Source organism: Papaver somniferum, unplaced genomic scaffold (assembly GCF_003573695.1).
Source record: "Papaver somniferum cultivar HN1 unplaced genomic scaffold, ASM357369v1 unplaced-scaffold_10, whole genome shotgun sequence".
Classification (NCBI taxonomy): Eukaryota; Viridiplantae; Streptophyta; class Magnoliopsida; order Ranunculales; family Papaveraceae; genus Papaver; species Papaver somniferum.
The window spans coordinates 903,507-929,414 of NW_020618825.1; the positions used below are offsets into that span (position 1 = coordinate 903,507).

Here is a 25,908-nt window from a genome sequence, read left to right on the forward strand (position 1 = left end):
TTTAGAGGTTTTCCTTATGACTGCGAGCCGAATAGTTAGCGAAGGGATTACCCGAGAAAAAGAATGGGTTTTTATGGCACGAAGCCTGGGAGGGCGCCCGCCCCAGATTGTTGGAATTCATCCAAAAACGTGCATTTAATTGAATATTTTAATAGTTTTTTATTAAAATACTACCAGAACGAGGTTGTTAATCCAAAATAATTGCACGAAAGGATTCTCCTCGCCATAACGTTTCCAGCGAACCATCATTTTCCCGAAACGGACTTGCCACGAAGAATTAATAGCCAAAGAGGGAGTTCGGACCAATACATTGGAGACGTGTTGAGTAATAAACTTGGTAAAATACCTTCAGCAATCGATTATACCAGCACTAATGCACCAGTACCCATCAGAACTCTGCAGTTAAGTGTGCTTGGGCGAGAGTAGTACTAAGATAGGTGACCTCTTGGGAAGTCCTCGTTTTGATTGCCTTTTTTTATTTTATGTTGCCATTTTTTTAGCGGTTTTCCTTATGAATGCGAGCCGAATAGTTAGCGAAGGGATTACCCGAGAGAAAGAATGGGTTTTTATGGCACGAAGCCTGGGTTTTTGGAATTCATCCAAAAACGTGCATTTAATTGAATATTTTAATAGTTTTTTATTAAAATACTACCAAAACGAGGTTGTTAACCCAAAATAATTGCCGAAAGGATTCTCCTCGCCATAATGTTTCCAACGAACTATCATTTGCCCGAATCGGACTTGCCACGAAGAATTAATAGCCGAATGGGGAGTTCGGACCAATACATTGGAGACGTGTTAAGAAGTAAACTTGGTAAAATATCTTCGGCAATCGATCATACCAGCACTAATGCACCATAACCCATCAGAACTCCGCAGTTAAGCGTGCTTGGGCGAGAGTAGTACTACGATGGGTGACCTCTTGGGAAGTCCGCGTGTTGATAGCCTTTTTTTATTTTTTTTGCCATTTTTTTAGCGGTTTTCCTTATCGCTGCGAGCCGACTAGTTAGCGAAGGGATACCCGAGAGAATGAATAGGCTTTTATGGCAAGAAGCCTGGGAGGGCGCCCGCCCCAGGTTTTTAGAATTCATCCAAAAACGTGCATTTAATTGAATATTTTAATAGTTTTTTATTAAAAAATACTACCAAAACGAGGTTGTTAATCCAAAATAATTGCACGAAAGGATTCTCCTCGCCATAACGTTTCCAACGAACCATCATTTGCCCGAATCGGACTTGCCACGAAGAATTAATAGTCGAATGGGGAGTCTGGACCAATACATTGGAGACATGTTAAGTAGTAAACTTGGTAAAATACCTTCATCAATCGATTATACCAGCACTAATGCACCAGTACCCATCAGAACTCTGCAGTTAAGCGTGCTTGGGCAAGAGTAGTACTAAGATAGGTGACCTCTTGGGAAGTCCTCGTTTTGATTGCCTTTTTTTATTTTATTTTGCCATTTTTTTAGCGGTTTTCCTTATGAATGCGAGCCGAATAGTTAGCAAAGGGATTACCCGAGAGAAAGAATGGGTTTTTATGGCACGAAGCCTGGGTTTTTTGAATTCATCCAAAAACGTGCATTTAATTGAATATTTTAATAGTTTTTTATTAAAATACTACCAAAACGAGGTTGTTAACCCAAAATAATTGCCGAAAGGATTCTCCTCGCCATAATGTTTCCAACGAACTATCATTTGCCCGAATCGGACTTGCCACGAAGAATTAATAGCCGAATGGGGAGTTCGGACCAATACATTGGAGACGTGTTAAGAAGTAAACTTGGTAAAATATCTTCGGCAATCGATCATACCAGCACTAATGCACCATAACCCATCAGAACTCCGCAGTTAAGCGTGCTTGGGCGAGAGTAGTACTACGATGGGTGACCTCTTGGGAAGTCCGCGTGTTGATAGCCTTTTTTTATTTTTTTTGCCATTTTTTTAGCGGTTTTTCTTATCGCTGCGAGCCGACTAGTTAGCGAAGGGATACCCGAGAGAATGAATAGGCTTTTATGGCAAGAAGCCTGGGAGGGCGCCCGCCCCAGGTTTTTAGAATTCATCCAAAAACGTGCATTTAATTGAATATTTTAATAGTTTTTTATTAAAAAATACTACCAAAACGAGGTTGTTAATCCAAAATAATTGCACGAAAGGATTCTCCTCGCCTTAACGTTTCCAACGAACCATCCTTTGCCTGAATCGGACTTGCCACGAAGAATTAATAGCCGAATGGGGAGTTCGGACCAATACATTGGAGACGTGTTAAGAAGTAAACTTGGTAAAATATCTTCGGCAATCGATCATACCAGCACTAATGCACCATAACCCATCAGAACTCTGCAGTTAAGCGTGCTTGGGCGAGAGTAGTACTAAGATGGGTGACCTCTTGGGAAGTCCTCGTGTTGATTGCCTTTTTTTATTTATTTTGCCATTTTTTAGCGGTTTTCCTTATGAATGCGAGCCGAATAGTTAGCGAAGGGATTACCCGAGAGAAAGAATGGGTTTTTATGGCACGAAGCCTGGGAGGGCGCCCGCCCCAGGTTTTTGGAATTCATCCAAAAACGTGCATTTAATTGAATATTTTAATAGTTTTTTATTAAAATACTACCAAAACGAGGTTGTTAATCCAAAATAATTGCACGAAAGGATTCTCCTCGCCATAACGTTTCCAACGAACCATCATTTGCCCGAATCGGACTTGCCACGAAGAATTAATAGTCGAATGGGGAGTCTGGACCAATACATTGGAGACATGTTAAGTAGTAAACTTGGTAAAATACCTTCAACAATCGATTATACGAGCACTAATGCACCAGTACCCATCAGAACTCTGCAGTTAAGCGTGCTTGGGCGAGGTTAGTACTAAGATAGGTGACCTCTTGGGAAGTCCTCGTTTTGATTGCCTTTTTTTATTTTATTTTGCCATTTTTTTTAGCGGTTTTCCTTATGAATGCGAGCCGAATAGTTAGCGAAGGGATTACCCGAGAGAAAGAATGGGTTTTTATGGCACGAAGCCTGGGTTTTTTGAATTCATCCAAAAACGTGCATTTAATTGAATATTTTAATAGTTTTTTATTAAAATACTACCAAAACGAGGTTGTTAACCCAAAATAATTGCCGAAAGGATTCTCCTCGCCATAATGTTTCCAACGAACTATCATTTGCCCGAATCGGACTTGCCACGAAGAATTAATAGCCGAATGGGGAGTTCGGACCAATACATTGGAGACGTGTTAAGAAGTAAACTTGGTAAAATATCTTCGGCAATCGATCATACCAGCACTAATGCACCATAACCCATCAGAACTCCGCAGTTAAGCGTGCTTGGGCGAGAGTAGTACTACGATGGGTGACCTCTTGGGAAGTCCGCGTGTTGATAGCCTTTTTTTATTTTTTTTGCCATTTTTTTAGCGGTTTTTCTTATCGCTGCGAGCCGACTAGTTAGCGAAGGGATACCCGAGAGAATGAATAGGCTTTTATGGCAAGAAGCCTGGGAGGGCGCCCGCCCCAGGTTTTTAGAATTCATCCAAAAACGTGCATTTAATTGAATATTTTAATAGTTTTTTATTAAAAAATACTACCAAAACGAGGTTGTTAATCCAAAATAATTGCACGAAAGGATTCTCCTCGCCTTAACGTTTCCAACGAACCATCCTTTGCCTGAATCGGACTTGCCACGAAGAATTAATAGCCGAATGGGGAGTTCGGACCAATACATTGGAGACGTGTTAAGAAGTAAACTTGGTAAAATATCTTCGGCAATCGATCATACCAGCACTAATGCACCATAACCCATCAGAACTCTGCAGTTAAGCGTGCTTGGGCGAGAGTAGTATTAAGATGGGTGACCTCTTGGGAGGTCCTCGTGTTGATTGCCTTTTTTTATTTTTTTTTGCCATTTTTTAGCGGTTTTCCTTATGAATGCGAGCCGAATAGTTAGCGAAGGGATTACCCGAGAGAAAGAATGGGTTCTTATGGCACGAATCCTGGGAGGGCGCCCGCCCCAGGTTTTTGGAATTCATCCAAAAACGTGCATTTAATTGAATATTTTAATAGTTTTTTATTAAAATACTACCAAAACGAGGTTGTTAATCCAAAATAATTGCACGAAAGGATTCTCCTCGCCATAACGTTTCCAACGAACCATCATTTGCCCGAATATGTTAATACAGTAGTACCAAAATGAGGTTGTCAATCCAGAATATTTTAATAGTTTTTTCATTTGCCCGAATCGAACTTGCCACGAAGAATTAATTGCCGAATGAGCAGTTCGGACCAATACATTGGAGACGTGTTAAGAATTAAACTTGGTAAAATATCTTCGGCAATCGATCATACTAGCACTAATGCACCAGAACCCATCAGAACTCTGCAGTGAAGCGTGCTTGGGCGAGAGTAGTACTAAGAAGTTCTCGTGTTGATTGCCTTTTTTTATTTTTTTTGCCATTTTTTAGAGGTTTTCCTTATGACTGCGAGCCGAATAGTTAGCGAAGGGATTACCCGAGAAAAAGAATGGGTTTTTATGGCACGAAGCCTGGGAGGGCGCCCGCCCCAGATTGTTGGAATTCATCCAAAAACGTGCATTTAATTGAATATTTTAATAGTTTTTTATTAAAATACTACCAGAACGAGGTTGTTAATCCAAAATAATTGCACGAAAGGATTCTCCTCGCCATAACGTTTCCAACGAACCATCATTTGCCCGAATCGGACTTGCCACGAAGAATTAATAGCCGAATGGGGAGTTCGGACCAATACATTGGAGTCGTGTTAAGTAGTAAACTTGGTAAAATATCTTCGTCAATCGATCATACCAGCACTAATGCACCAGAACCCATCAGAACTCTGCAGTGAAGCGTTCTTGGGCGAGATTAGTACTAATATGGGTGACCTCTTCGGAAGTCCTCGTGTTGATTGCCGTTTTTTTATTTTTTTGCCATTTTTTTAGCAGTTTTCATTATGGATGCGAGCTGACTAGTTAGCGAAGGGATTACCCGAGAGAAAGAATGGGTTTTTATGGCACGAAGCCTGGGAGGGCGCGTGCCTCAGGTTTTTGGAATTCATCCAAAAACGTGCATTTAATTGAATATTTTAATAGTTTTTTTATTAAAATACTACCAAAACGAGGTTGTTAATCCAAAATAATTGCACGAAAGGATTCTCCTCGCCATAACGTTTCCAACGAACCATCCTTTGCCTGAATCGTACTTGCCACGAAGAATTAATAGCCGAATGGGGAGTTCGGACCAATACATTGGAGACGTGTTAAGTAGTAAACTTGGTAAAATACCTTCAGCAATCGATCATACCATCACTAATGAACTAGAACCCATCAGAACTCTGCAGTTAAGCTTACTACTACTAGTAGTCGTAGTACTAAGATGGGTGACCTCTTGGGAAGTCCTCGTTTTGATTGCCTTTTTTTTTATTATTTTGCCATTTTTTTAACGGTTTTCCTTATGACTGCGAGCCGAATAGTTAGCGAAGGGATTACCCGAGAGAAAGAATGGGTTTTTATGGCACGAAGCCAGGGAAGGCGCCCGCCCCAGATTTTTGGAATTCATCCAAAAACGTGCATTTAATTGAATATTTTAATTGTTTTTATTAAAATACTACCAAAACGAGGTTGTTAATCCAAAATAATTGCACGAAAGGATTCTCCTCGCCATAACGTTTCCAACGAACCATCATTTTCCCGAATCGGACTTGCCACCAAGAATTAATAGCCGAATAGGGAGTTCGGAACAATACATTGGAGATGTGTTAAATATTAAACTTGGTAAAATACCTTCAGCAATCGATCATACCAGCACTAATGCACCAGAACCCATCAGAACTCTGCAGTGAAGCGTGCTTGGGCGAGAGTAGTACTAAGATAGGTGCCTCTTGGGAAGTTCTCGTGTTGATTGCCTTTTTTTATTTTTTTTACCATTTTTTTAGCGGTTTTCCTTATGGCTGCGAGCCGACTAGTTAGCGAAGGGATTACCCGAGAGAAAGAATGTGTTTTATGGCACGAAGCCTGGGAGGGGGCCCGCCCCAGGTCTTTGGAATTCATCCAAAAACGTGCATTTAATTGAATATTTTAATAGTTTTTATTAAAATACTACCAAAACGAGGTTGTTAATCCAAAATAATTGCACGAAAGGATTCTCCTCGCCATAACGTTTCCAGCGAACCATCATTTTCCCGAAACGGACTTGCCACGAAGAATTAATAGCCAAAGAGGGAGTTCGGACCAATACATTGGAGACGTGTTGAGTAGTAAACTTGGTAAAATACCTTCAGCAATCGATTATACCAGCACTAATTCACCAGTACCCATCAGAACTCTGCAGTTAAGTATGCTTGGGCGAGAGTAGTACTAAGATAGGTGACCTCTTGGGAAGTCCTCGTTTTGATTGCCTTTTTTTATTTTATGTTGCCATTTTTTTAGCGGTTTTCCTTATGAATGCGAGCCGAATAGTTAGCGAAGGGATTACCCGAGAGAAAGAATGGGTTTTTATGGCACGAAGCCTGGGTTTTTGGAATTCATCCAAAAACGTGCATTTAATTGAATATTTTAATAGTTTTTTATTAAAATACTACCAAAACGAGGTTGTTAACCCAAAATAATTGCCGAAAGGATTCTCCTCGCCATAATGTTTCCAACGAACTATCATTTGCCCGAATCGGACTTGCCACGAAGAATTAATAGCCGAATGGGGAGTTCGGACCAATACATTGGAGACGTGTTAAGAAGTAAACTTGGTAAAATATCTTCGGCAATCGATCATACCAGCACTAATGCACCATAACCCATCAGAACTCCGCAGTTAAGCGTGCTTGGGCGAGAGTAGTACTACGATGGGTGACCTCTTGGGAAGTCCGCGTGTTGATAGCCTTTTTTTATTTTTTTTGCCATTTTTTTAGCGGTTTTCCTTATCGCTGCGAGCCGACTAGTTAGCGAAGGGATACCCGAGAGAATGAATGGGCTTTTATGGCAAGAAGCCTGGGAGGGCGCCCGCCCCAGGTTTTTAGAATTCATCCAAAAACGTGCATTTAATTGAATATTTTAATAGTTTTTTATTAAAAAATACTACCAAACGAGGTTGTTAATCCAAAATAATTGCACGAAAGGATTCTCCTCGCCATAACGTTTCCAACGAACCATCATTTGCCCGAATCGGACTTGCCACGAAGAATTAATAGTCGAATGGGGAGTCTGGACCGATACATTGGAGACATGTTAAGTAGTAAACTTGGTAAAATACCTTCATCAATCGATTATACCAGCACTAATGCACCAGTACCCATCAGAACTCTGCAGTTAAGCGTGCTTGGGCAAGAGTAGTACTAAGATAGGTGACCTCTTGGGAAGTCCTCGTTTTGATTGCCTTTTTTAATTTTATTTTGCCATTTTTTTAGCGGTTTTCCTTATGAATGCGAGCCGAATAGTTAGCAAAGGGATTACCCGAGAGAAAGAATGGGTTTTTATGGCACGAAGCCTAGGTTTTTTGAATTCATCCAAAAACGTGCATTTAATTGAATATTTTAATAGTTTTTTATTAAAATACTACCAAAACGAGGTTGTTATCCCAAAATAATTGCCGAAAGGATTCTCCTCGCCATAATGTTTCCAACGAACTATCATTTGCCCGAATCGGACTTGCCACGAAGAATTAATGGCTGAATGGGGAGTTCGGACCAATACATTGGAGACGTGTTAAGAAGTAAACTTGGTAAAATATCTTCGCCAATCGATCATACCAGCACTAATGCACCATAACCCATCAGAACTCTGCAGTTAAGCGTGCTTGGGCGAGAGTAGTACTAAGATGGGTGACCTCTTGGGAAGTCCTCGTGTTGATTGCCTTTTTTTATTTTTTTTGCCATTTTTTTAGCGGTTTTCCTTATGACTACGAGCCGACTAGTTAGCGAAGGGATTACCCGAGAGAAAGAATGGATTTTTATTGTACGAAGCCTGAGAGGGCGCCCGCCACAGGTTTTTGGAATTCATCCAAAAACGTGCATTTAATTGAATATTTTAGTAGTTTTTATTAAAATACTACCAAAACGAGGTTGTTAATCCAAAATAATTGCACGAAAAGATTCTCCTCGCCATAATGTTTCCAACGAACCATCATTTGCCCGACGAAACTTTCCACGAAGAATTAATAGCCGAATGGGGAGTTCGGACCAATACATTGGAGACGTGTTAAGAAGTAAACTTGGTAAAATATCTTCGGCAATCGATCATACCAGCACTAATGCACCAGAACCTATCAAAACTCTGCAGTTAAGCGTGCTTGGGCGAGAGTAGTATTAAGATGGGTGACCTCTTGGGAGGTCCTCGTGTTGATTGCCTTTTTTTATTTTTTTTTTGCCATTTTTTAGCGGTTTTCCTTATGAATGCGAGCCGAATAGTTAGCGAAGGGATTACCCGAGAGAAAGAATGGGTTCTTATGGCACGAATCCTGGGAGGGCGCCCGCCCCAGGTTTTTGGAATTCATCCAAAAACGTGCATTTAATTGAATATTTTAATAGTTTTTTATTAAAATACTACCAAAACGAGGTTGTTAATCCAAAATAATTGCACGAAAGGATTCTCCTCGCCATAACGTTTCCAACGAACCATCATTTGCCCGAATATTTTAATACAGTAGTACCAAAATGAGGTTGTCAATCCAGAATATTTTAATAGTTTTTTCATTTGCCCGAATCGAACTTGCCACGAAGAATTAATAGCCGAATGAGCAGTTCGGACCAATACATTGGAGACGTGTTAAGAAGTAAACTTGGTAAAATATCTTCGGCAATCGATCATACTAGCACTAATGCACCAGAACCCATCAGAACTCTGCAGTGAAGCGTGCTTGGGCGAGAGTAGTACTAAGAAGTTCTCGTGTTGATTGCCTTTTTTTATTTTTTTTTGCCATTTTTTTAGAGGTTTTCCTTATGACTGCGAGCCGAATAGTTAGCGAAGGGATTACCCGAGAAAAAGAATGGGTTTTTATGGCACGAAGCCTGGGAGGGCGCCCGCCCCAGATTGTTGGAATTCATCCAAAAACGTGCATTTAATTGAATATTTTAATAGTTTTTTATTAAAATACTACCAGAACGAGGTTGTTAATCCAAAATAATTGCACGAAAGGATTCTCCTCGCCATAACGTTTCCAGCGAACCATCATTTTCCCGAAACGGACTTGCCACGAAGAATTAATAGCCAAAGAGGGAGTTCGGACCAATACATTGGAGACGTGTTGAGTAGTAAACTTGGTAAAATACCTTCAGCAATCGATTATACCAGCACTAATGCACCAGTACCCATCAGAACTCTGCAGTTAAGTGTGCTTGGGCGAGAGTAGTACTAAGATAGGTGACCTCTTGGGAAGTCCTCGTTTTGATTGCCTTTTTTTATTTTATGTTGCCATTTTTTTAGCGGTTTTCCTTATGAATGCGAGCCGAATAGTTAGCGAAGGGATTACCCGAGAGAAAGAATGGGTTTTTATGGCACGAAGCCTGGGTTTTTGGAATTCATCCAAAAACGTGCATTTAATTGAATATTTTAATAGTTTTTTATTAAAATACTACCAAAACGAGGTTGTTAACCCAAAATAATTGCCGAAAGGATTCTCCTCGCCATAATGTTTCCAACGAACTATCATTTGCCCGAATCGGACTTGCCACGAAGAATTAATAGCCGAATGGGGAGTTCGGACCAATACATTGGAGACGTGTTAAGAAGTAAACTTGGTAAAATATCTTCGGCAATCGATCATACCAGCACTAATGCACCATAACCCATCAGAACTCCGCAGTTAAGCGTGCTTGGGCGAGAGTAGTACTACGATGGGTGACCTCTTGGGAAGTCCGCGTGTTGATAGCCTTTTTTTATTTTTTTTGCCATTTTTTTAGCGGTTTTCCTTATCGCTGCGAGCCGACTAGTTAGCGAAGGGATACCCGAGAGAATGAATAGGCTTTTATGGCAAGAAGCCTGGGAGGGCGCCCGCCCCAGGTTTTTAGAATTCATCCAAAAACGTGCATTTAATTGAATATTTTAATAGTTTTTTATTAAAAAATACTACCAAAACGAGGTTGTTAATCCAAAATAATTGCACGAAAGGATTCTCCTCGCCATAACGTTTCCAACGAACCATCATTTGCCCGAATCGGACTTGCCACGAAGAATTAATAGTCGAATGGGGAGTCTGGACCAATACATTGGAGACATGTTAAGTAGTAAACTTGGTAAAATACCTTCATCAATCGATTATACCAGCACTAATGCACCAGTACCCATCAGAACTCTGCAGTTAAGCGTGCTTGGGCAAGAGTAGTACTAAGATAGGTGACCTCTTGGGAAGTCCTCGTTTTGATTGCCTTTTTTTATTTTATTTTGCCATTTTTTTAGCGGTTTTCCTTATGAATGCGAGCCGAATAGTTAGCAAAGGGATTACCCGAGAGAAAGAATGGGTTTTTATGGCACGAAGCCTGGGTTTTTTGAATTCATCCAAAAACGTGCATTTAATTGAATATTTTAATAGTTTTTTATTAAAATACTACCAAAACGAGGTTGTTAACCCAAAATAATTGCCGAAAGGATTCTCCTCGCCATAATGTTTCCAACGAACTATCATTTGCCCGAATCGGACTTGCCACGAAGAATTAATGGCTGAATGGGGAGTTCGGACCAATACATTGGAGACGTGTTAAGAAGTAAACTTGGTAAAATATCTTCGGCAATCGATCATACCAGCACTAATGCACCATAACCCATCAGAACTCTGCAGTTAAGCGTGCTTGGGCGAGAGTAGTACTAAGATGGGTGACCTCTTGGGAAGTCCTCGTGTTGATTGCCTTTTTTTATTTTTTTTGCCATTTTTTTAGCGGTTTTCCTTATGACTGCGAGCCAACTAGTTAGCGAAGGGATTACCCGAGAGAAAGAATGGATTTTTATGGCACGAAGCCTGAGAGGGCGCCCGCCACAGGTTTTTGGAATTCATCCAAAAACGTGCATTTAATTGAATATTTTAGTAGTTTTTATTAAAATACTACCAAAACGAGGTTGTTAATCCAAAATAATTGCACGAAAAGATTCTCCTCGCCATAATGTTTCCAACGAACCATCATTTGCCCGACGAAACTTTCCACGAAGAATTAATAGCCGAATGGGGAGTTCGGACCAATACATTGGAGACGTGTTAAGAAGTAAACTTGGTAAAATATCTTCGGCAATCGATCATACCAGCACTAATGCACCAGAACCCATCAAAACTCTGCAGTTAAGCGTGCTTGGGCGAGAGTAGTATTAAGATGGGTGACCTCTTGGGAGGTCCTCGTGTTGATTGCCTTTTTTTATTTTTTTTTGCCATTTTTTAGCGGTTTTCCTTATGAATGCGAGCCGAATAGTTAGCGAAGGGATTACCCGAGAGAAAGAATGGGTTCTTATGGCACGAATCCTGGGAGGGCGCCCGCCCCAGGTTTTTGGAATTCATCCAAAAACGTGCATTTAATTGAATATTTTAATAGTTTTTTATTAAAATACTACCAAAACGAGGTTGTTAATCCAAAATAATTGCACGAAAGGATTCTCCTCGCCATAACGTTTCCAACGAACCATCATTTGCCCGAATATTTTAATACAGTAGTACCAAAATGAGGTTGTCAATCCAGAATATTTTAATAGTTTTTTCATTTGCCCGAATCGAACTTGCCACGAAGAATTAATAGCCGAATGAGCAGTTCGGACCAATACATTGGAGACGTTTTAAGAAGTAAACTTGGTAAAATATCTTCGGCAATCGATCATACTAGCACTAATGCACCAGAACCCATCAGAACTCTGCAGTGAAGCGTGCTTGGGCGAGAGTAGTACTAAGAAGTTCTCGTGTTGATTGCCTTTTTTTATTTTTTTTGCCATTTTTTAGAGGTTTTCCTTATGAATGCGAGCCGAATAGTTAGCGAAGGGATTACCCGAGAAAAAGAATGGGTTTTTATGGCACGAAGCCTGGGAGGGCGCCCGCCCCAGATTGTTGGAATTCATCCAAAAACGTGCATTTAATTGAATATTTTAATAGTTTTTTATTAAAATACTACCAGAACGAGGTTGTTAATAAAAAATAATTGCACGAAAGGATTCTCCTCGCCATAACGTTTCCAACGAACCATCATTTACCCGAATCGGACTTGCCACGAAGAATTAATAGCCGAATGGGGAGTTCGGACCAATACATTGGAGACGTGTTAAGTAGTAAACTTGGTAAAATATCTTCGTCAATCGATCATACCAGCACTAATGCACCAGAACCCATCAGAACTCTGCAGTGAAGCGTTCTTGGGCGAGATTAGTACTAATATGGGTGACCTCTTGGGAAGTCCTCGTGTTGATTGCCGTTTTTTATTTTTTTGCCATTTTTTTAGCAGTTTTCCTTATGGATGCGAGCTGACTAGTTAGCGAAGGGATTACCCGAGAGAAAGAATGGGTTTTTATGGCACGAAGCCTGGGAGGGCGCGTGCCTCAGGTTTTTGGAATTCATCCAAAAACGTGCATTTAATTTAATATTTTAATAGTTTTTTTATTAATATACTACCAAAACGAGGTTGTTAATCCAAAATAATTGCACGAAAGGATTCTCCTCGCCATAACGTTTCCAACTAACCATCCTTTGCCTGAATCGTACTTGCCACGAAGAATTAATAGCCGAATGGGGAGTTCGGACCAATACATTGGAGACGTGTTAAGTAGTAAACTTGGTAAAATACCTTCAGCAATCGATCATACCATCACTAATGAACCAGAACCCATCAGAACTCTGCAGTTAAGCTTACTACTACTAGTAGTCGTAGTACTAAGATGGGTGACCTCTTGGGAAGTCCTCGTTTTGATTGCCTTTTTTTATTTTATTTTGCCATTTTTTTAGCGGTTTTCCTTATGACTGCGAGCCGAATAGTTAGCGAAGGGATTACCCGAGAGAAAGAATGGTTTTTTTATGGCAAAAAGCCTGGGAGGGTGCGCGCCCCAGGTTTTTGGAATTCATCCAAAAACGTGCATTTAATTGAATATTTTAATAGTTTATTATTAAAATACTACCAAAACGAGGTTGTTAATCCAAAATAATTGCACGAAAGGATTCTCCTCGCCATAATGTTTCCAACAAACCATCCTTTGCCTGAATCGGACTTGCCACGAAGAATTAATAGCCGAATGGGGAGTTCGGACCAATACATTGGAGACGTGTTAAGTAGTAAACTTGGTAAAATATCTTCAGCAATTGATCATATCATCACTAATGCACCAGAACCCATCAGAACTCTGCAGTTAAGCGTGCTTGGGCGAGAGTAGTACTAAGATGGGTGACCTCTTGTGAAGTCCTCGTGTTGATTGCCTTTTTTTTTTATTTTTTTTTGCCATTTTTGTAGCGGTTTTCCTTATGGCTGCGATCCGACTAGTTAGCGAAGGGATTACCCGAGAGAAAGAATGTGTTTTTATGGCACGAAGCCTGAGAGGGCGCCCGAGGTTTTTGGAATTCATCCAAAAACGTGCATTCAATTGAATATTTTAATAGTTTTTTATTAAAATACTACCAAAACGAGGTTGTTAATCCAAAATAATTGCACGAAAGGATTCTCCTCGCCATAATGTTTCCAACGAACTATCCTTTGCCTGAATCGGACTTGCCACGAAGAATTAATAGCCGAATGGGGAGTTCGGACCAATACATTGGAGACGTGTTAAGTAGTAAACTTGGTAAAATATCTTCAGCAATTGATCATATCATACCTAATGCACCAGAACCCATCAGAACCTTGCAGTGAAGCGTGCTTGGGTGAGAGTAGTACTAAGATGGGTGACCTCTTGGGAAGTCGGGCGAGAGTAGTACTAAGATGGGTGACCTCTTGGGAAGTCCTCGTGTTGATTGTCTTTTTTAATTTTTTTTGCAATTTTTTTAGCGGTTTTCCTTATGGCTGCGAGCTGACTAGTTAGCGAAGGGATTACCCGAGAGAAAGAATGGGTTTTTATGGCACGAAGCATGGGAGGGGCGCGCCCCAGGTTTTTGGAATTCATCCAAAAACGTGCATTTAATTGAATATTTTAATAGTTTTTTATTCAAATACTACCAAAACGAGGTTGTTAATCCAAATAATTGCACGAAAGGATTCTCCTCGCCATAACGTTTCCAACAAACCATCATTTGCCCGAATCGGACTTGCCACGAAGAATTAATAGCCGAATGGGGAGTTCGGACCAATACATTGGAGACGTGTTAAGTAGTAAACATGGTAAAATACCTTCAGCAATCGATCATACCAGCACTAATGCACCAGAACCCATCAGAACTCTGCAGTTAAGCTTACTACTACTAGTAGTAGTAGTACTAAGATGGGTGAGCTCTTAGAAAGTCCTCGTTTTGATTGCCTTTTTTTATTTTATTTTGCAATTTTTTTTAGCGGTTTTCCTTATGACTGCGAGCCGAATAGATTGCGAAGGGATTACCCGAGAGAAAGAATGGGTTTTTATGGCATGAAGCCTGGGAGGGCGCGCGCCCCAGGTTTTTGGAATTCATCCAAAAACGTGCATTTAATTGAATATTTTAATAGTTTTTTATTCAAATACTACCAAAACGAGGTTGTTAATCCAAATTAATTGCACGAAAGGATTCTCCTCGCCATAACGTTTCCAACAAACCATCATTTGCCCGAATCGTACTTGCCACGAAGAATTAATAGCCGAATGGGGAGTTCGGACCAATACATTGGAGACGTGTTAAGTAGTAAACATGGTAAAATACCTTCAGCAATCGATCATACCAGCACTAATGCACCAGAACCCATCAGAACTCTGCAGTTAAGCTTACTACTACTAGTAGTAGTAGTACTAAGATGGGTGAGCTCTTAGAAAGTCCTCGTTTTGATTGCCTTTTTTTATTTTATTTTGCAATTTTTTTAGCGGTTTTCCTTATGACTGCGAGCCGAATAGATTGCGAAGGGATTACCCGAGAGAAAGAATGGGTTTTTATGGCATGAAGCCTGGGAGGGCGCGCGCCCCAGGTTTTTGGAATTCATCCAAAAACGTGCATTTAATTGAATATTTTAATAGTTTTTATTAAAATACTACCAAAACGAGGTTGTTAATCCAAAATAATTGCACGAAAGGATTCTCCTCGCCATAACTTTTCCAACGAACCATCATTTCCCCGAATCGGACTTGCCACGAAGAATTAATAGCCTAATGGGGTGTTCGGACAAATACATTGGAGACGTGTTAAGTAGTAAACCTGGTAAAATACCTTCAACAATCGATCATACCAGCACTAATGCACCAGAACCCATCAGAACTCTGCAGTTAAGCTTACTACTACTAGTAGTAGTAGTACTAAGATGGGTGATCTCTTGGGAAGTCCTCGTTTTGATTGCCTTTTTTTATTTTATTTTGCCATTTTTGTTAGCGGTTTTCCTTATGACTGCGAGCCGAATAGTTAGCGAAGGGATTACCCGAGAGAAAGAATGGGTTTTTATGGAATGAAGCGTGGGAGGGCGCCCGCCCCAGGTTTTTGGAATTCATCCAAAAACGTGCATTTAATTGAATATTTTAATAGTTTTTTATTAAAATACTACCAAAACGAGGTTGTTAATCCAAACTAATTGCACGAAAGGATTCTCCTCGCAATATGTTTCCAACGAACCATCATTTGCCCGAATCGGACTTGCCAAGAAGAATTAATAGCCGAATGGGGAGTTCTGACCAATACATTCGAGACGTGTTAAGAAGTAAACTTGGTAAAATATCTTTGGCAATCGATCATACCAGCACTAATGCACCAGAACCCATCAGAACTCTGCAGTGAAGCGTGCTTGGGAGAGAGTAGTACTAAGATAGGTGACCTCTTGGGAAGTCCTCGTGTTGATTGCCTTTTTTTATTTTTTTTGCCATTTTTTAGCGGTTTTCCTTATGGCTGCGAGCCGACTAGTTAGCGAAGGGATTACCCGAGAGAAAGAATGTGTTTTTATGGCACGAAGCCTGGGAGTGCGCCCTCCCCAGGTTTTTGGAATTCATCCAAAAACGTGCATTTAATTGAATATTTTAATAGTTTTTTATTAAAATACTACCAAAACGAGGTTGTTAATCCAAAATAATTGCACGAAAGGATTCTCCTCGCCATATGTTTCCAACGAACCATCATTTGCGCGAATCGGACTTGCCACGAAGAATTAATAGCCGAATGGGGAGTTCGGACCAATACATTGGAGACGTGTTAAGTAGTAAACATGGTAAAATACCTTCAGCAATCGATCATACCAGCACTAATGCACCAGAACCCATCAGAACTCTGCAGTTAAGCTTACTACTACTAGTAGTAGTAGTACTAAGATGGGTGAGCTCTTAGAAAGTCCTCGTTTTGATTGCCTTTTTTTATTTTATTTTGCAATTTTTTTAGCGGTTTTCCTTATGACTGCGAGCCGAATAGATTGCGAAGGGATTACCCGAGAGAAAGAATGGGTTTTTATGGCATGAAGCCTGGGAGGGCGCGCGCCCCAGGTTTTTGGAATTCATCCAAAAACGTGCATTTAATTGAATATTTTAATAGTTTTTATTAAAATACTACCAAAACGAGGTTGTTAATCCAAAATAATTGCACGAAAGGATTCTCCTCGCCATAACTTTTCCAACGAACCATCATTTCCCCGAATCGGACTTGCCACGAAGAATTAATAGCCTAATGGGGTGTTCGGACAAATACATTGGAGACGTGTTAAGTAGTAAACCTGGTAAAATACCTTCAACAATCGATCATACCAGCACTAATGCACCAGAACCCATCAGAACTCTGCAGTTAAGCTTACTACTACTAGTAGTAGTAGTACTAAGATGGGTGACCTCTTGGGAAGTCCTCGTTTTGATTGCCTTTTTTTATTTTATTTTGCCATTTTTGTTAGCGGTTTTCCTTATGACTGCGAGCCGAATAGTTAGCGAAGGGATTACCCGAGAGAAAGAATGGGTTTTTATGGAATGAAGCGTGGGAGGGCGCCCGCCCCAGGTTTTTGGAATTCATCCAAAAACGTGCATTTAATTGAATATTTTAATAGTTTTTTATTAAAATACTACCAAAACGAGGTTGTTAATCCAAACTAATTGCACGAAAGGATTCTCCTCGCAATATGTTTCCAACGAACCATCATTTGCCTGAATCGGACTTGCCAAGAAGAATTAATAGCCGAATGGGGAGTTCTGACCAATACATTCGAGACGTGTTAAGAAGTAAACTTGGTAAAATATCTTCGGCAATCGATCATACCAGCACTAATGCACCAGAACCCATCAGAACTCTGCAGTGAAGCGTGCTTGGGAGAGAGTAGTACTAAGATAGGTGACCTCTTGGGAAGTCCTCGTGTTGATTGCCTTTTTTTATTTTTTTTTGCCATTTTTTAGCGGTTTTCCTTATGGCTGCGAGCCGACTAGTTAGCGAAGGGATTACCCGAGAGAAAGAATGTGTTTTTATGGCACGAAGCCTGGGAGTGCGCCCTCCCCAGGTTTTTGGAATTCATCCAAAAACGTGCATTTAATTGAATATTTTAATAGTTTTTTATTAAAATACTACCAAAACGAGGTTGTTAATCCAAAATAATTGCACGAAAGGATTCTCCTCGCCATATGTTTCCAACGAACCATCATTTGCGCGAATCGGACTTGCCACGAAGAATTAATAGCCGAATGGGGAGTTCTGACCAATACATTGGAGACGTGTTAAGAAGTAAACTTGGTAAAATATCTTCGGAAATCGATCACACCATCACTAATGCACCAGAACCCATCAGAACTCTACAGTGAAGCGTGCTTGGGCGAGAGTAGTACTAAGATGGGTGACCTCTTGGGAATTCCTCGTGTTGATTGCCTTTTTTTATTTTTTTTGCCATTTTTTTAGCGGTTTTCCTTATGGCTGCGAGCCGACTAGTTAGCGAAGGGATTACCCGAGAGAAAAAATGTGTTTTTATGGCACGAAGCCTGGGAGGGCGCCCTCCCCAGGTTTTTGGAATTCATCCAAAAACGTGCATTTAATTGAATATTTTAATAGTTTTTTATTAAAATACTACCAAAACGAGGTTGTTAATCCAAAATAATTGCACGAAAGGATTCTCCTCGCCATATGTTTCCAACGAACCATCATTTGCGCGAATCGGACTTGCCACGAAGAATTAATAGCCGAATGGGGAGTTCTGACCAATACATTGGAGACGTGTTAAGAAGTAAACTTGGTAAATATCTTCGGCAATCGATCATACCATCACTGATGCACCAGAACCCATCAGAACTCTGCAGTGAAGCGTGCATGGGCGAGAGTAGTACTAAGATGGGTGACCTCTTGGGAAGTCCTCGTGTTGATTGCTTTATTTTTTATTTTTTTGGCCATTTTTTTAGCGGTTTTCCTTATGGCTGCGATCCGACTAGTTAGCGAAGGGATTACCCGAGAGAAAGAATGGGTTTTATGGCACGAAACCTGGGAGGGGGCCAAACCCAGGTTTTTGGAATTCATCCAAAAACGTGCATTTAATTGAATATTTTAATAGTTTTTATTAAAATACTACCAAAACGAGGTTGTTAATCCAAAATAATTGCACGAAAGGATTCTCCTCGCCATAACGTTTCCAACGAACCATCATTTCCCCGATTCGGACTTGCCACGAAGAATTAATAGCCGAATGGGGAGTTCGGACAAATACATTGGAGACGTGTTAAGTAGTAAACTTGGTAAAATACCTTCAACAATCGATCATACCAGCACTAATGCACCAGAACCCATCAGAACTCTGCAGTTAAGCTTACTACTACTAGTAGTAGTAGTACTAAGATGGGTGACCTCTTGGGAAGTCCTCGTTTTGATTGCCTTTTTTTATTTTATTTTGCCATTTTTTTAGCGGTTTTCCTTATGGATGCGAACTGACTAGTTAGCGAAGGGATTACCCGAGAGAAAGAATGGGTTTTTATGGCACGAAGCATGGGAGGGCGCGCGCCCCAGGTTTTTGGAATTCATCCAAAAACGTGCATTTAATTGAATATTTTAATAATTTTTTATTAAAATACTACCAAAACGAGGTTGTTAATCCAAAATAATTGCACGAAAGGATTCTCCTCGCCTTAACGTTTCCAACGAACCATCCTTTGCCTGAATCGGACTTGCCACGAAGAATTAATAGCCGAATGGGGAGTTCGGACCAATACATTGGAGACGTGTTAAGTAGTAAACTTGGTAAAATATCTTCAGCAATTTATCATACCATCACTAATGCACCAGAACCCATCAGAATTCTGCAGTTAAGCGTGCTTGGGTGAGAGTAGTACTAAGATGGGTGACCTCTTGGGAAGTCCTCGTGTTGATTGCCTTTTTTTTTTTTTTTTTTTGCCATTTTTTTAGCGATTTTCCTTATGACTGCGAGCCGAATAGTTAGCGAAGGGATTACCTGAGAAAAAGAATGGGTTTTTATGGCACGAAGCCTGGGAGGGCTCCCGCCCCAGGTTTTTGGAATTAATCCAAAAACGTGCATTTAATTTAATATTTTAATAACTTTTTATTAAAATACTACCAAAACGAGGTTGTTAATCCAAAATAATTGCACGAAAGGATTCTCGTCGCCATAATGTTTCCAACGAACCATCATTTGCCCGAATCAGACTTGCCACGAAGAATTAATACCTGAATGGGGAGTTCGGACCAATACATTGGAGACGTGTTAAGAAGTAAACTTGGTAAAATATCTTCGGCAATTGATCATACCAGTACTAATGCACCAGAACCCATCAGAACTCTGCTGTGAAGCGTGCTTGGGCGAGAGTAGTACTAAGATGGGTGACCTCTTGGGAAGTCCTCGTGTTGATTGCCTTTTTTTATTTTTTTTGCCATTTTTTAGCGGTTTTCCTTATGGATGCGAGCCGACTAGTTAGCGAAGGGATTACCCGAGAAAGAATGGGTTTTTATGGCACGAAGCCTGAGAGGGCGCGCGCCCCAGGTTTTTGGAATTCATCCAAAAACGTGCATTTAATTGAATATTTTAATAGTTTTTATTAAAATACTACCAAAACGAGGTTGTTAATCCAAAATAATTGCACGAAAGGATTCTCCTCGCCATAACGTTTCCAACGAACCATCATTTTCCCGAATCGGACTTGCCACGAAGAATTAATAGCCGAATGAGGAGTTCGGACCAATACATTGGAGTAGTGTTAAGAAGTAAACTTGGTAAATACCTTCAGCAATCGATCATACCAGCACTAATGCACCAGTACCCAACAGAACTCGGAAGTTAAGCGTGCTTGGACGAGAGTAGTACTAACATGGGTGACCTCTTATGAAGTCCTCGTTTTGATTCCCTTTTTTTATTTTATTTTGCCATTTTTTTAGCGGTTTTCCTTATGGATGCGAGCCGACTAGTTAGCGAAGGGATTACCCGAGAGAAAGAATGGGTTTTTATGGCACGAAACCTGGGAGGGCTCCCGCCCCAGGTTTTTGGAATTCATCCAAAAACGTGCATTTAATTGAATATTTTAATATTTTTTTATTAAAATACTACCAAAACGAGGTTGTTAATCCAAAATAATTGCACGAAAGGATTCCCCTCGCCATAATGTTTCCAACGAACCATCATTTGTCCGAATCAGACTTGCCACGAAGAATTAATAGCCGAATGGGGAGTTCGGACCAATACATTAGAGACGTGTTAAGAAGTAAACTTGGTAAAATATCTTCGACAATCGATCATACCAGCACTAATGCACAAGAACCCATCAGAACTCTGTAATTAAGCGTGCTTGGGCGAGAGTAGTACTAAGATGGGTGACATTTTGGGAAGTCCTCGTGTTGATAGCCTTTTTTTATTTTTTTGCCATTTTTTTAGCGGTTTTCGTTATGAATGCGAGCTGACTAGTTAGCGAAGGGATTACCCGAGAGAAAGAATTGGTTTATATGGCACGAAGCCTGGGATGGCGCCCGCCCCAGGTTTTTGGAATTCATCCAAAAACGTGCATTTAATTGAATATTTTAATAGTTTTTTATTAAAATACTACCAAAATGAGGTTGTTAATCCAAAATAATTGCACGAAAGGATTCTCCTCGCCATAATGTTTCCAACGAACCATCATTTGCCCGAATCAGACTTGCCACGAAGAATTAATAGCCGAATGGGGAGTTCGGACTAATACATTGGAGACGTGTTAAGAAGTAAACTTGGTAAAATATATTCGGGAATCGATCATACCAGCACTAATGCACCAACCCATCAGAACTCTGTAGTTAAGCGTGCTTGGGCGAGAGTAGTACTAAGATGGGTGACCTCTTGGGTAGTCCTCGTGTTGAATGCCTTTTTTTATTTTTTTTTGCCATTTTTTTAGCGGTTTTCCTTATGGCTGCGAGCCGACTAGTTAGTGAAGGGATTACCCGAGAGAAAGAATGGGTTTTTATGGCACGAATCCTGGGAGGGCGCCCTCCCCAGGTTTTTGGAATTCATCCAAAAACGTGCATTTAATTGAATATTTTAATAGTTTTTTATTAAAATACTGCCAAAACGAGGTTGTTAATCCAAACTAATTGCACGAAAGGATTCTCCTCGCAATATGTTTCCAACGAACCATCATTTGCCCGAATCGGACTTGCCACGAAGAATTAATAGCCGAATGGGGAGTTCGGACCAATACATTCGAGACGTGTTAAGAAGTAAACTTGGTAAAATATCTTCGGCAATCGATCATACCAGCACTAATGCACCAGAACCTATCAGAACTCTGCAGAGAAGCGTGCTTGGGCGAGAGTAGTACTAAGATAGGTGACCTCTTGGGAAGTCCTCGTGTTGATTGCCTTTTTTTATTTTTTTTTCCCATTTTTTTAGCGGTTTTCCTTATGGCTGCGAGCCGACTAGTTAGCGAAGGGATTACCCGAGAGAAAGAATTTGTTTTTATGGCACGAAGCCTGGGAGGGGGCCCTCCCCAGTTTTTTGGAATTCATCCAAAAACGTGCATTTAATTGAATATTTTAATAGTTTTTTATTAAAATACTACCAAAACGAGGTTGTTAATCCAAAATAATTGCACGAAAGGATTCTCCTCGCCATATGTTTCCAACGAACCATCATTTGCGCGAATCGGACTTGCCACGAAGAATTAATAGCCGAATGGGGAGTTCTGACCAATACATTGGAGACGTGTTAAGAAGTAAACTTGGTAAAATATCTTCGGCAATCGATCATACCATCACTAATGCACCAGAACCCATCAGAACTCTGCAGTGAAGCGTGCTTGGGCGAGAGTAGTACTAAGATGGGTGACCTCTTGGGAAGTCCTCGTGTTGATTGCTTTATTTTTTATTTTTTTTGCCATTTTTTTAGCGGTTTTCCTTATGGCTGCGATCCGACTAGTTAGCGAAGGGATTACCCGAGAGAAAGAATGGGTTTTATGGAACGAAACCTGGGAGGGGGCCCACCCCAGGTTTTTGGAATTCATCCAAAAACGTGCATTTAATTGAATATTTTAATAGTTTTTATTAAAATACTACCAAAACGAGGTTGTTAATCCAAAATAATTGCACGAAAGGATTCTTCTCGCCATAACGTTTCCAACGAACCATCATTTCCCCGAATCGGACTTGCCACGAAGAATTAATAGCCGAATGGGGAGTTCGGACCAATACATTGGAGACGTGTTAAGTAGTAAACTTGGTAAAATACCTTCAACAATCGATCATACCAGCACTAATGCACCAGAACCCATCATAACTCTGCAGTTAAGATTACTACTACTAGTAGTAGTAGTACTAAGATGGGTGACCTCTTGGGAAGTCCTCGTTTTGATTGCCTGTTTTTATTTTAATTTTGCCATTTTTTTAGCGGTTTTCCTTATGACTGCGAGCCGAATAGTTAGCGAAGGGATTACCCGAGAGAACTAATGGGTTTTTATGGCATGAAGCGTGGAAGGGCGCGCTCCCCAGGTTTTTGGAATTCATCCAAAAACGTGCATTTAATTGAATATTTTAATAGTTTTTTATTAAAATACTACCAAAACGAGGTTGTTAATCCAAAATAATTGCACGAAAGGATTCTCCTCTCCATAACGTTTCCAACGAACCATCATTTCCCCGAATCGGACTTGCCACGAAGAATTAATAGCCGAATGGGGAGTTCGGACCAATACATTGGAGACGTGTTAAGTAGTAAACTTGGTAAAATACCTTCAACAATCGATCATACCAGCACTAATGCACCAGAACCCATCATAACTCTGCAGTTAAGATTACTACTACTAGTAGTAGTAGTACTAAGATGGGTGACCTCTTGGGAAGTCCTCGTTTTGATTGCCTGTTTTTATTTTAATTTTGCCATTTTTTTAGCGGTTTTCCTTATGACTGCGAGCCGAATAGTTAGCGAAGGGATTACCCGAGAGAACTAATGGGTTTTTATGGCATGAAGCGTGGAAGGGCGCGCTCCCCAGGTTTTTGGAATTCATCCAAAAACGTGCATTTAATTGAATATTTTAATAGTTTTTTATTAAAATACTACCAAAACGAGGTTGTTAATCCAAAATAATTGCACGAAAGGATTCTCCTCTCCATAACGTTTCCAACGAACCATCATTTGCCCGAATCGGACTTGCTACGAAAAGTTAATAGCCGAATGGGGAGTTCAGACCAATACATTGGAGACGTGTTAAGTAGTAAACTTGGTAAAATATCTTCGTCAATCGATCATACCAGCACTAATGCACCAGAACCCATCAGAACTATGCAGTGAAGCGTGCTTGGGCGTGAGTAGTACTAAGATGGGTGACCTCTTGGGAAGTCCTCGTGTTGATTGTCTTTTTTTATTTTTTTTGCCATTTTTTTAGCGGTTTTCCTTATGGCTGCGAGCTGACTAGTTAGCGAAGGGATTACCCGAGAGAAAGAATGGGTTTTTATGGCACGAAGCATGGGAGGGCGCGCGCCCCAAGTTTTTGGAATTCATCCAAAAACGTGCATTTAATTGAATATTTTAATAATTTTTTAATAAAATACTACCAAAACGAGGTTGTTAATCCAAAATAATTGCACGAAAGGATTCTCCTCGCCGTAACGTTTCCAACGAACCATCCTTTGCCTGAATCGGACTTGCCACGAAGAATTAATAGCCGAATGGGGAGTTCGGACCAATACATTGGAGACGTGTTAAGTAGTAATCTTGTTAAAATATCTTCAGCAATTGATCATACCATCACTAATGCACCAGAACCCATCAGAATTCTGCAGTTAAGCGTGCTTGGGCGAGAGTAGTACTAAGATGGGTGACCTCTTGGGAAGTCCTCGTGTTGATTGCCTTTTTTTTATTTTTTTTGCCATTTTTTTAGCGATTTTCCTTATGGCTGCGAGCCGACTAGTTAGCGAAGGGATTACCCGAGAGAAAGAATGTGTTTTTATGGCACGAAGCCTGGGAGGGTGCCTGCCCCAGGTTTTTGGAATTCATCCATAAACGTGCATTTAATTGAATATTTTAATAGTTTTTTATTAAAATACTACCAAAACGAGGTTGTTAATCCAAACTAATTGCACGAAAGAATTCTCCTCGCCATATGTTTCCAACGAACCATCATTTGCCCGAGTCGGACTTGCCACGAAGAATTAATAGCCGAATGGGGAGTTCTGACCAATACATTGGAGACGTGTTAAGAAGTAAACTTGGTAAAATATCTTCGGCAATCGATCATACCAGCACTAATGCACCAGAACCCATCAGAACTCTGCAATGAAGCATGCTTGGGCGAGAGTAGTACTAATATAGGTGACCTCTTGGGAAGTCCTCGTGTTGATTGCCTTTTTTTATTTTTTTTGCCATTTTTTTAGCGGTTTTCCTTATGGCTGCGAGCCGACTAGTTAGCGAAGGGATTACCCGAGAGAAAGAATGGGTTTTATGGCACGAAGCCTGGGAGGGGGCCCGCCCCAGGTCTTTGGAATTCATCCAAAAACGTGCATTTAATTGAATATTTTAATAGTTTTTATTAAAATACTACCAAAACGAGGTTGTTAATCCAAAATAATTGCACGAAAGGATTCTCCTCGCCATAACGTTTCCAACGAACCATCATTTTCCCGAATCGGACTTGCCACTAAGAATTAATAGCCGAATGGGGAGTTCGGACCAATACATTGGAATAGTGTTAAGAAGTAAACTTGGTAAACTACCTTCAGCAATCGATCATACCAGCACTAATGCACCAGTACCCAACAGAACTCGGAAGTTAAGCGTGCTTGGACGAGAGCAGTACTAAGATGGGTGACCTCTTGGGAAGTCCTCGTTTTGATTGCATCCACCTAATTGTCAAGGGCTTAACAACAGCCAATATAGTGCTTTGGCAACTTTTTCCACCAGCCATCAGTTGGACCATCTGAGCGCACCAGAACAAACTCATATTCGAAATCGTCTTCAACGCGAAATAGGTGACCAAGCAAATTAAATCTCAATCCTTTGTGGTGAAAGTCAGGTTTTTGTTACCTGAACGTGTTTATAATTTTTGGTGATTTCAGGGGTTTAGAGTTTGCGGATCTGAAACTGCGATAAACTTTTAATATTTTGGTGTAGGAGGTTGTTGTTTGTTTTGAAATTAACAACTCTATTTGCCTGTGTAGGATGTTATTCCGTTTGTGTCCAGTAAGGTTTTTGTTTTTGTTTAGGAATATATATATATATATATATATATATATATATATATATATATATATATATATATATATATATATATATGAGGGAAGATCCATGAACAATCGTATCTGAACACTATCTTAGGATATTTGCACTAAGTTTTTCTACAAAGTCCAAATGACAATGAATTTGAAGCTAATAATTTGATGATATGTTTTTCTTACAAGATTTATTTTGCATTTGGGTCGTAGATTTTGGTATATCTTAGTGTTAGAGTTCTAA

At 40.2% G+C, this 25,908-nt stretch overlaps 32 non-coding genes and 8 pseudogenes across 32 annotated transcripts; all 40 read left to right on the forward strand.

Annotated features, from left to right (window-relative positions):
- Positions 1-351: 351 nt before the first annotated feature.
- Positions 352-470, forward strand: LOC113327143. Its single transcript, XR_003348806.1, has one exon. It is a non-coding gene; the product is annotated as a 5S ribosomal RNA (ribosomal RNA).
- A 358-nt stretch (positions 471-828) lies between these two features.
- LOC113327096 lies at positions 829-947 on the forward strand. Its single transcript, XR_003348756.1, has one exon. It is a non-coding gene; the product is annotated as a 5S ribosomal RNA (ribosomal RNA).
- Positions 948-1,323: 376 nt separating this feature from the next.
- LOC113327239 lies at positions 1,324-1,442 on the forward strand. The gene has a single exon (XR_003348902.1). It is a non-coding gene; the product is annotated as a 5S ribosomal RNA (ribosomal RNA).
- A 358-nt stretch (positions 1,443-1,800) lies between these two features.
- LOC113327097 lies at positions 1,801-1,919 on the forward strand. The gene has a single exon (XR_003348757.1). It is a non-coding gene; the product is annotated as a 5S ribosomal RNA (ribosomal RNA).
- Positions 1,920-2,295: 376 nt separating this feature from the next.
- LOC113327430 lies at positions 2,296-2,414 on the forward strand. The gene has a single exon (XR_003348935.1). It is a non-coding gene; the product is annotated as a 5S ribosomal RNA (ribosomal RNA).
- A 374-nt stretch (positions 2,415-2,788) lies between these two features.
- LOC113327266 lies at positions 2,789-2,907 on the forward strand (annotated as a pseudogene).
- Positions 2,908-3,266: 359 nt separating this feature from the next.
- On the forward strand, positions 3,267-3,385 carry LOC113327098. The gene has a single exon (XR_003348758.1). It is a non-coding gene; the product is annotated as a 5S ribosomal RNA (ribosomal RNA).
- A 376-nt stretch (positions 3,386-3,761) lies between these two features.
- On the forward strand, positions 3,762-3,880 carry LOC113327074. Its single transcript, XR_003348735.1, has one exon. It is a non-coding gene; the product is annotated as a 5S ribosomal RNA (ribosomal RNA).
- Positions 3,881-4,327: 447 nt separating this feature from the next.
- Positions 4,328-4,429, forward strand: LOC113327375 (annotated as a pseudogene).
- A 374-nt stretch (positions 4,430-4,803) lies between these two features.
- On the forward strand, positions 4,804-4,922 carry LOC113327167. Its single transcript, XR_003348829.1, has one exon. It is a non-coding gene; the product is annotated as a 5S ribosomal RNA (ribosomal RNA).
- An 874-nt stretch (positions 4,923-5,796) lies between these two features.
- On the forward strand, positions 5,797-5,914 carry LOC113327076. Its single transcript, XR_003348738.1, has one exon. It is a non-coding gene; the product is annotated as a 5S ribosomal RNA (ribosomal RNA).
- A 373-nt stretch (positions 5,915-6,287) lies between these two features.
- LOC113327262 lies at positions 6,288-6,406 on the forward strand (annotated as a pseudogene).
- Positions 6,407-6,764: 358 nt separating this feature from the next.
- LOC113327099 lies at positions 6,765-6,883 on the forward strand. Its single transcript, XR_003348759.1, has one exon. It is a non-coding gene; the product is annotated as a 5S ribosomal RNA (ribosomal RNA).
- Positions 6,884-7,258: 375 nt separating this feature from the next.
- LOC113327241 lies at positions 7,259-7,377 on the forward strand. Its single transcript, XR_003348904.1, has one exon. It is a non-coding gene; the product is annotated as a 5S ribosomal RNA (ribosomal RNA).
- Positions 7,378-7,735: 358 nt separating this feature from the next.
- On the forward strand, positions 7,736-7,854 carry LOC113327066. The gene has a single exon (XR_003348726.1). It is a non-coding gene; the product is annotated as a 5S ribosomal RNA (ribosomal RNA).
- Positions 7,855-8,227: 373 nt separating this feature from the next.
- On the forward strand, positions 8,228-8,346 carry LOC113327126. The gene has a single exon (XR_003348788.1). It is a non-coding gene; the product is annotated as a 5S ribosomal RNA (ribosomal RNA).
- A 448-nt stretch (positions 8,347-8,794) lies between these two features.
- On the forward strand, positions 8,795-8,896 carry LOC113327376 (annotated as a pseudogene).
- A 376-nt stretch (positions 8,897-9,272) lies between these two features.
- On the forward strand, positions 9,273-9,391 carry LOC113327144. The gene has a single exon (XR_003348807.1). It is a non-coding gene; the product is annotated as a 5S ribosomal RNA (ribosomal RNA).
- A 358-nt stretch (positions 9,392-9,749) lies between these two features.
- On the forward strand, positions 9,750-9,868 carry LOC113327101. Its single transcript, XR_003348761.1, has one exon. It is a non-coding gene; the product is annotated as a 5S ribosomal RNA (ribosomal RNA).
- Positions 9,869-10,244: 376 nt separating this feature from the next.
- On the forward strand, positions 10,245-10,363 carry LOC113327242. The gene has a single exon (XR_003348905.1). It is a non-coding gene; the product is annotated as a 5S ribosomal RNA (ribosomal RNA).
- A 358-nt stretch (positions 10,364-10,721) lies between these two features.
- On the forward strand, positions 10,722-10,840 carry LOC113327435. Its single transcript, XR_003348936.1, has one exon. It is a non-coding gene; the product is annotated as a 5S ribosomal RNA (ribosomal RNA).
- Positions 10,841-11,213: 373 nt separating this feature from the next.
- LOC113327051 lies at positions 11,214-11,332 on the forward strand. The gene has a single exon (XR_003348710.1). It is a non-coding gene; the product is annotated as a 5S ribosomal RNA (ribosomal RNA).
- A 447-nt stretch (positions 11,333-11,779) lies between these two features.
- LOC113327377 lies at positions 11,780-11,881 on the forward strand (annotated as a pseudogene).
- A 374-nt stretch (positions 11,882-12,255) lies between these two features.
- Positions 12,256-12,374, forward strand: LOC113327104. The gene has a single exon (XR_003348764.1). It is a non-coding gene; the product is annotated as a 5S ribosomal RNA (ribosomal RNA).
- An 875-nt stretch (positions 12,375-13,249) lies between these two features.
- Positions 13,250-13,368, forward strand: LOC113327090. Its single transcript, XR_003348751.1, has one exon. It is a non-coding gene; the product is annotated as a 5S ribosomal RNA (ribosomal RNA).
- Positions 13,369-15,773: 2,405 nt separating this feature from the next.
- Positions 15,774-15,892, forward strand: LOC113327091. The gene has a single exon (XR_003348752.1). It is a non-coding gene; the product is annotated as a 5S ribosomal RNA (ribosomal RNA).
- A 1,370-nt stretch (positions 15,893-17,262) lies between these two features.
- On the forward strand, positions 17,263-17,381 carry LOC113327092. The gene has a single exon (XR_003348753.1). It is a non-coding gene; the product is annotated as a 5S ribosomal RNA (ribosomal RNA).
- Positions 17,382-17,755: 374 nt separating this feature from the next.
- LOC113327178 lies at positions 17,756-17,874 on the forward strand. Its single transcript, XR_003348839.1, has one exon. It is a non-coding gene; the product is annotated as a 5S ribosomal RNA (ribosomal RNA).
- A 373-nt stretch (positions 17,875-18,247) lies between these two features.
- Positions 18,248-18,366, forward strand: LOC113327049. The gene has a single exon (XR_003348709.1). It is a non-coding gene; the product is annotated as a 5S ribosomal RNA (ribosomal RNA).
- Positions 18,367-19,240: 874 nt separating this feature from the next.
- Positions 19,241-19,359, forward strand: LOC113327195. Its single transcript, XR_003348856.1, has one exon. It is a non-coding gene; the product is annotated as a 5S ribosomal RNA (ribosomal RNA).
- A 378-nt stretch (positions 19,360-19,737) lies between these two features.
- LOC113327043 lies at positions 19,738-19,856 on the forward strand. The gene has a single exon (XR_003348703.1). It is a non-coding gene; the product is annotated as a 5S ribosomal RNA (ribosomal RNA).
- Positions 19,857-20,226: 370 nt separating this feature from the next.
- LOC113327354 lies at positions 20,227-20,345 on the forward strand (annotated as a pseudogene).
- A 376-nt stretch (positions 20,346-20,721) lies between these two features.
- Positions 20,722-20,840, forward strand: LOC113327310 (annotated as a pseudogene).
- Positions 20,841-21,214: 374 nt separating this feature from the next.
- Positions 21,215-21,331, forward strand: LOC113327315 (annotated as a pseudogene).
- A 375-nt stretch (positions 21,332-21,706) lies between these two features.
- On the forward strand, positions 21,707-21,825 carry LOC113327110. Its single transcript, XR_003348771.1, has one exon. It is a non-coding gene; the product is annotated as a 5S ribosomal RNA (ribosomal RNA).
- Positions 21,826-22,200: 375 nt separating this feature from the next.
- LOC113327035 lies at positions 22,201-22,319 on the forward strand. The gene has a single exon (XR_003348695.1). It is a non-coding gene; the product is annotated as a 5S ribosomal RNA (ribosomal RNA).
- Positions 22,320-23,694: 1,375 nt separating this feature from the next.
- Positions 23,695-23,813, forward strand: LOC113327086. The gene has a single exon (XR_003348746.1). It is a non-coding gene; the product is annotated as a 5S ribosomal RNA (ribosomal RNA).
- A 375-nt stretch (positions 23,814-24,188) lies between these two features.
- Positions 24,189-24,307, forward strand: LOC113327063. Its single transcript, XR_003348722.1, has one exon. It is a non-coding gene; the product is annotated as a 5S ribosomal RNA (ribosomal RNA).
- A 375-nt stretch (positions 24,308-24,682) lies between these two features.
- On the forward strand, positions 24,683-24,801 carry LOC113327192. The gene has a single exon (XR_003348852.1). It is a non-coding gene; the product is annotated as a 5S ribosomal RNA (ribosomal RNA).
- A 373-nt stretch (positions 24,802-25,174) lies between these two features.
- LOC113327227 lies at positions 25,175-25,293 on the forward strand. The gene has a single exon (XR_003348890.1). It is a non-coding gene; the product is annotated as a 5S ribosomal RNA (ribosomal RNA).
- The last annotated feature ends 615 nt before the right edge of the window (positions 25,294-25,908 follow it).